Here is an 8010-nt window from a genome sequence, read left to right on the forward strand (position 1 = left end):
AAGTAAGAACCAACTCTTTGCAAAGTTTACCAAAGTACAAGGGGTTGGCAACGGAGGAGCCTTATTTTCATTTAGAGGCTTATGACTCGATTTGCAACACTCTTGGGAGTCAAGGGTTTTCAGCCGACGATATTAAATTGGTTTTGTTCCAATTTTCATTGGAAGAGAAGGCGAAAAAATGGTTCTACACGTTACCTTCGGCATCCATATATACATGGGGGGAGATGCAACAAACTTTCTTGGATGAGTTTTACACCGCCCAAAAGACCAATGATGCAAGAAAGGGGTTGAGAAGCTTCCAACAACAACATGGTGAGATGTTTCACGAGGCATTCGAGCGTTTCAATATGATGATTAAAAATTGCCCTCGCCATGGAATTGAATTGTGGGAGTTGATGAATGCCTTCCACAAAGGGTTGAGTGCCGAAGATGCACGTGATTTGATGTCTATTACCGGTGGGACTTTTGGAACAAATTATGAGAACGATGATTGGGAGTTCTTGGAAAGCGTGGCAACTACATCAAAGAGGAAAGCTCAAGCTTCAAGAAGAGCCCGACCGACCACTACCCGACCTCAGGTGCACGCCATAGATGATGGTAATGTTCAAACCACTAACCAAATTTATGATGTTTGTGCTTTGTGTAATGAAATAGGTCATGCGGCTGAAAATTGCCAAGGGATGTTGGAAGGGCAATATGAGGAGGTCCATGCGGTTCAAGGTCAAGGTCAAGGAGGAGGTGGTAGGAACTACAACAACATGAACTCTAATACCTACCACCCCGGGTTAAGGAACCACCCGAATTTTAGATATGGGAACCCTTCAAATCAAGCAAACCCGAATTTTCAAGGTAGCCAAGGTAACTATGGTTCACGCCAATCTTACAATAACCAAGGTGGATACCGAGGCGGAAATAACCAAGGTTATCAAAAACAATACCAAACGGGTCAAGAACAAGGGGGTCTTCGGGTGGAAACGAGATGATGGAGATGCTAAAAAGTATGCAAATGGAGATGCAAAAACGGAACCAACTTGATGAAGTGCGAATGCAAAAGGATGAGGTTCGTGACAAAAGCATCCAATCACTAACAACCCAAATGGGTCAATTGGCAACCGACGTGGCGGAATTGAAGAAAAGTAAGGGTCAACTTCCAAGCGACACTAAGGTAAACCCTTCACATGGTTCGTCACGAGGTAACGTTAATACTAATCATGTTAGTGTTTTGAGGAGTGGAAAAGAATTTAAAGCCAATTTGTCACCCGAATTGGTTGAGGGGGTAGTTGAGGATGTCACGGGAATTGAAAGTGATGATGAAATTTCACCGGTTAAACCAAAAGAAACAATTGTTAAAAAACCGGGTTTGGGTGAAAATGAAAAGAATGAAAAAGTTGAGGGTGAACCGAGTCAAGTCCCGTTTCCATCGGCCCTACTTGACCCGGGAAAGAAAAATTTTATTGTGTCGAGAGGTCCTCAAAAAGAGGAGATGTGGGACATGTTTAAACAAGTGAAAATAAATCTCCCACTTCTCGATGCAATAAAACAAGTCCCCGCTTATGCAAAATTCTTAAAAGAATTATGTACACAAAAAAGGCAAAACAAGAAGAAAGTGCCTAAGCGGGTGGATTTAACCGGGCAAGTGAGTGCGGTTTTAAATGGGGAGCTTCCTCCTAAGCTCCAAGATCCGGGCACGCCATTGATTAATGTACAAGTTGGTAATTTTCAAATAGCTAAGGCGTTGCTAGATCTTGGAGCCGGAGTTAGCATTTTACCGGGGGACTTATATGACCAATATGACTTTGGTCCGTTAGCAAGGGTGGAGACAACGGTTGTTTTGGCCGATTTGTCTCATAAGTTGCCTCGGGGTATGGTTCAAAATGTAATTGTGAAAATTGATGAGTTTTATTACCCGGTGGACTTTCTAGTCTTGGATTACTCATCGGCGGACCCTAAGCAACAACAAAATATAATTTTGGGTCAGCCGTTTTTAAGCACCGCACATGCTATTATTGATTGTAGATTTGGTACCGTCGATATGGCTTTTGGAAATAGAAAAATGCGTTTGAATGTTTTTACTAACAATTCTAATGCTAACGGTGTTGATGAGTGTTTCATGGCAGATATAGTTGATGGATGCAACCCGCATGAGTATGAGAAGGATGGTTTGGATATTTGCTTGTGTGATTTTTCTGAACAGGTACATGCTTATGCACTCTGGGTTGAAGAGGAAGCGCAAGATGCGATGGCGTTGAAAGAAGGTAGACCACCATGGACCCACCAATTCGAGGGTCTACCGGTGGAGATCGATTCGGGTACTAAACCATCGCTAGAGGAACCGCCAAAGTTGGAGCTCAAAGACTTGCCGAGCCATTTGAAGTATGTGTTTTTAGGGGATAATGACACTTTACCGGTCATTATTTCCTCTAATTTGGAGTTGGCCCAAGAGCAAGCATTGTTGGAAGTCTTGAAGGAAAACAAGGGAGCTATCGGATGGACAATTACCGATCTCAAAGGAATTAGTCCATCAATTGTCATGCACAAAATCATTACAACCGAAGATGCCAAACCGACATGAGAAGCTCAAAGGTGGTTGAATCCGAACCTAAGGGAGGTAGTTAAAAAGGAGGTAATTAAATGGTTGGATGCGGGAATCATCTATCCGATTTCGGATAGTGCTTGGGTGAGTCCCACCCAAGTTGTGCCTAAGAAGGCCGGCATTCAAGTAGTCAAGGATGAAAGTGGTGAACAAATTGCCACCCGACCGGTTACCGGGTGGCGTGTATGTATTGACTACCGAAAATTGAATGCCGCCACTTCTAAGGATCATTTCCCGCTACCATTCATTGATCAAATTATTGAAAAACTATCGGGTCAAAAATACTACTGTTTTTTGGATGGGTATTCGGGTTACAACCAAATCGCCATACACCCGGATGACCAACACAAGACCACCTTCACTTGTCCATATGGCACCTTTGCCTTTAGGCGAATGCCATTTGGCTTGTGCAATGCTCCGGCAACCTTCCAACGATGTATGATGAGTATTTTCTCGGACATGGTTGGAGAGTCGCTCGAAGTATTTATGGATGACTTCTCCATTTTTGGCACTAGTTTTGATGCTTGTCTCAACGAATTACAAAAAGTGCTAAAAAGATGTGTTGAGAAAAATTTAGTGCTAAGTTGGGAGAAAAGTCATTTCATGGTGCAAGAGGGCATTGTGTTGGGTCATGTGATTTCGGAAAGGGGGATGGAGGTGGATAAGGCAAAAATACGGGTAATATCATCTTTGCCACCTCCGAAAAATGTTAAGGGTGTAAGGTCGTTCTTGGGACACGCGGGTTTTTATAGACGTTTCATTAAGGGTTTTAGTGTTATCACCAAACCCTTATGCAACTTGTTATTGAAAGATGTCCCATTTGATTTTACTAACGAGTGTATGCAAGCTTTCACTGTTTTGAAGGAACACTTGGTCAAGGCGCCTATTTTCAACCACCCGATTGGTCAAAGCCGTTCGAGATAATGTGTGATGCGAGCGACACCACTATTGGTGCAGTTTTGGGTCAATGGGTTGACAAGAAACCGGTGGTTATTTACTATGCAAGCAAAACTTTATCCGAAGCGCAACTTAACTACACCACAACCGAGAAGGAATTACTAGCGGTGGTGTATGCTTTGGATAAGTTTCGCTCGTATATTTGGGGAAGCAAGGTGGTGGTTTATTCAGATCATAGTGCGGTCCGGTATTTGATGGAGAAAAAGGACGCGAAGCCTCGATTAATTCGGTGGGTTTTATTGTTACAAGAATTCGATCTAGAAATCCGAGACAAAAAGGGAAGTGAGAATGTAGTAGCGGATCACTTGTCTCGGATTCCGGTGGAAGGGACCGATGATGTGAGTGAAATCAATGAAAGTTTCCCCGATGAGCAACTTTTGGCCGTTTCCACTTTCGGTGCACCGTGGTATGCTCATTATGCCAACTATTTAGCCACGGGTGCCATCCCAAGTCATTGGACCAAAAAGCGTCGACAACAATTCATGGTCCAAGTGAAGCAATACATTTGGGATGAACCGGATCTCTTCAAGATCGGACCGGATCAAGTTATACGGAGGTGTGTGCCCGAGACAGAAGTGTTGGAAATTTTGACCCATGCTCATTCGTCCGCATGTGGGGGTCATTTTAGTGGGCACAAAACAGGCTATCGGGTTCTTTCTTGTGGGTTTTATTGGCCCACCATTTTCAAGGATGCAATTGAGTTCGCTAGAAATTGTATTAATTGTCAAAAGATGGGAAGCATATCGAAAAGGGATGAGATGCCATTACAACCAATCTTGGTTGTGGAGATATTTGATGTATGGGGTATAGATTTTATGGGTCCATTCCCGAATTCAAATGGCTTTCTATACATTTTGGTAGCGGTGGATTATGTCTCGAAGTGGATTGAGGCTATTGCAACACGAACAAACGACCATTCGGTTGTTTGTAAGTTTGTTCAATCCAACATCTTCTCTCGCTTTGGAATCCCGCGGGTTATTATAAGCGATGGTGGTTCGCATTTCAAGAACTTCAACTTTGGGAAATTATTGAAGAGGTATAGCGTGAACCACCGAGTTGCCACACCTTACCATCCGCAAACAAGTGGACAAGTCGAAATGTCCAACCGTCAAATCAAAGAGATCCTCATGAAGACGGTAAGAACGGATAGAAAGGATTGGTCGAGCAAGTTAGACGATGCATTGTGGGCATACCGAACGGCCTACAAGACTCCTATTGGCACAACGCCTTACCGGATGGTGTATGGTAAGGGTTGTCACTTACCAATGGAGTTGGCGCATCGGGCACATTGGGCGATCAAGACGGTCAACGCGGATTATGATGAGGCGGGTAAGTTGAGAAAGTTGCAATTGAGCGAGATAGAAGAGATTCGAGATGAGGCGTACGAATGTGCATCGGCCTATAAAGATAAACTCAAGAAAGTGCATGATGCGAAATTGAGAAAGAAAACATTCGAAGTGGGGCAGAAAGTTTGGTTGTATAATTCAAGATTGAAGATGTTCGCGGGCAAGCTTAAGAGCAAATGGATGGGTCCGTATGTCATTCGGAGAGTTGGGAGATTTGGTGATGTAGACATCCAAGACGAGCAAACATTGAAACAACAAACGGTGAACGGTCACCGCTTGAAGCCATACTTGGAGGGGAATGACATCAACAATTTGGAGCTTGACAAAGCGGGTTACATCTTGCGCCCGGTCGACGAGGAACAACCATGAGAGGCCCAGGTTTGGTAGTGTACATAGTAGTATTTTGTTTTGTTTGTTTTGTATAATTTGCACAATTGCCATAGTTCCTCGAAATCCGTGTTCGAAACAAGTGTGGGGATGTTCGGGTCACGAATTACTCTAACATTGTGTTGAGGACAACACGTGATTTTTGAGGGGGTAGGGTAATTTTTACAAGTTTTTGAAAAAATTAAAAAACATAAAAAAAATCGAAAAAATTAAAAAATCTAAAAAAATATACCTTAAAACAGCATTTTGCACGAATCAGGATTGCCCAGTATCCACCGTAATTTACGGTTCTACCATAATTTACGGTGGAAAGGAGATGTTGTTGGTCTTTATGGTAAAACTCTACTGATTTACGGTGAAAATTTCATGTTCAGTTTTCACCGTAAATTACGGTCATACCGTAATTTACGGTGAGTTATGAAAATGGTTGAGTTTTACGGTATAGGTCTACTGATTTACGGTGCAAATTGGTGATTCAGGTCTCACTGTAAATTACGGTGAGACCGTAATTTACGGTGCGGAGAAAATTTATGTCCGTCGTTTGGGTCCGGCTTGTACATAAAAAAAATATACATCAGGTCACGTGACTTCACCCCAACCACACAAATCCTTTTCACTTTACATCCATCCATCTTCTTCTCAAGACCCACCACAACTCTCCATAACCTTCTTCTTCTTCCCAAACCTTCCATCCTCCATAACTTTCTAAATTTCTGTCCAAATCAAGTGAAATTGAAGTCTAACTTGACTAATTTTTCAAAAGCTTGTCGATTGTGAGGAGAGATTTCTGAGAAAACGCACTTTTAGGGTCCGAATTCTAAACCCTAGTTTGAAAAATTTGGGGGTTTTGGGAGCTTTTGTTTCACCAGCACTTGTGCATCTTCAAACAAAGGTATGAAAGCTTATTTGTTATATTTTGATGCTACATTGTGAAAAGTAAGGTGATCTAGGTTATTTGCTCTTACCCACTTGCTTGTTTGTAGCTATGGTTATGAAATTGACTATTTGAACATAGATATGGTTGTAGAAGTAGTCAAGGATTAAAGTAGTGAACTTTTGGGTGTCTTTACATTGTAGAGACACCATGCCCGATTTTTGAAAAAAAATTTTGATATACTTTAGGTTCACTAACATCTACAACCATGATAACAAGCAAGTGTGGGGATGTTTTGGAAAAGAGGGTTTAATTTTGTGTTTGCTTTTGTTGCTTGTCTCATGTGTGTAGGAAATGGCTAAGACAAAAGAACAAGCGGGATCAAGTTCATCGTCATCAAAAGGCAAGGGCAAACAAAAGGAACAACAACCAAGAAAGAGGCAATATATGGGTAGAGTAAGTGAAAGCGAAAGTGAAAGCGAAAGTGAAGGCGAAGAAGAAATGGAATTAGATCCGAGTGATAAGCCGGTGTGGAACTCGGGGTCTTTGGATGATCAACCCGAGGTTTGGCAACCGACACTTTACCACGACTGCATGAATAAGCTAAAGAACAAGGCAGCCGCTTTCATTTGTGAACGAAAAGTTAATGAGGCTCAGTTTGGCCAGTTCGGGGTGTTTGCTAAATTTAGCGCTCTAGGTTGGGAAGGGGCGCTTAAATGCTTCGACAAAGACAAGAGTAACCTATTCATGACAGAAATACAAGAATGGATGGCGACATTGAAATGTCACAACTTTAACAAGCCGTCACAGATGAAGTTGATTGGAGAGGTACACGGGGTACCGGTGGAGATGTCATTAGACACACTGAAGAGGCTTGGGAAGTATGACAGTCTCCCAGCTCGTGAGTACATGGTTCCCACTCTTGATGACCTTTTGCTTAAACCAAAGAAACATGTCCGATGGAATGACATGTTAGCAGCATTGTTTTTACCCGGTAGATACAGTGGTATTCTATACCGGAAGAATTTGAAGATAGAAGCTAAATTGTTGCATACAATCTGTCTTCTCAATGTCATTCCAAGAAGGGGAGACAAAGAACAGGTGAGGTTTCCGGAGGTACCCGTTCTTTATTCGTTGATGCATGGGGCTCCACGTTTCCCGATACGTTACCTTATCATGCACCACTTATGGATCTGCCGGAATAAGTATGGAAGAGACATCGTCCCGTATTGTCGAATAATTACGGGATTGATGAAACAACAGAAGGCGATAACATCTGAAGATCGGGGAGCAACAAAAAGGCACCAGCCTTTTACGTTGGATAAGTTGGGGAATGTTTGGACGTATACTCAATCAGAGCTTTATCATAAGTTGAAGTCGGAAGGTCAAAGGTGGAGGGCATTAAAGTTGGGTGCACGAGATTTGTTACCGGGAGAGCCGGACGAGCCAGAAAGCGATGCAGAAGCAGTTCCAAGTGGAGATGAGGACTATGCGGACGAGCCGCATGGTGGTGAAAATGTTGGTCAAGGGGGTTATGGTGGAGGTCACGGTGGTATATTTTATGACTATGCGCAACAAACTTATGAGCCGGGTTGGGCTTATCATGGTACAATGCAAGAAGTGATTGAAAGTCAACGTCCTCCGGCATCTATTTTTGATACATGGTCGGGGTCGGAGAGGACGTTGTATGATCAAAACACGAGGAATAGTGCAAGTATAGAGCGGTCGTTAAAACATAATCTTGATCGTACTGAGGCATGGAACCGCACATTGGCGTATTCCTAAGAGGTGGATACGAATAATAGGTACTTTGACGATCAAGCGAGGAGGATGCATGCAGATTGGCATGCCGG

At 42.8% G+C, this 8010-nt stretch overlaps 1 non-coding gene across 1 annotated transcript; it reads right to left on the bottom strand.

The window, feature by feature from the left end:
• Positions 1–273: 273 nt before the first annotated feature.
• On the bottom strand, positions 274–379 carry LOC118482476. Its single transcript, XR_004868511.1, has one exon. It is a non-coding gene; the product is annotated as a small nucleolar RNA R71 (small nucleolar RNA).
• Positions 380–8010: the final 7631 nt, after the last annotated feature.

Source organism: Helianthus annuus, chromosome 9, assembly GCF_002127325.2.
Source record: "Helianthus annuus cultivar XRQ/B chromosome 9, HanXRQr2.0-SUNRISE, whole genome shotgun sequence".
NCBI classification, from domain to species: domain Eukaryota; kingdom Viridiplantae; phylum Streptophyta; class Magnoliopsida; order Asterales; family Asteraceae; genus Helianthus; species Helianthus annuus.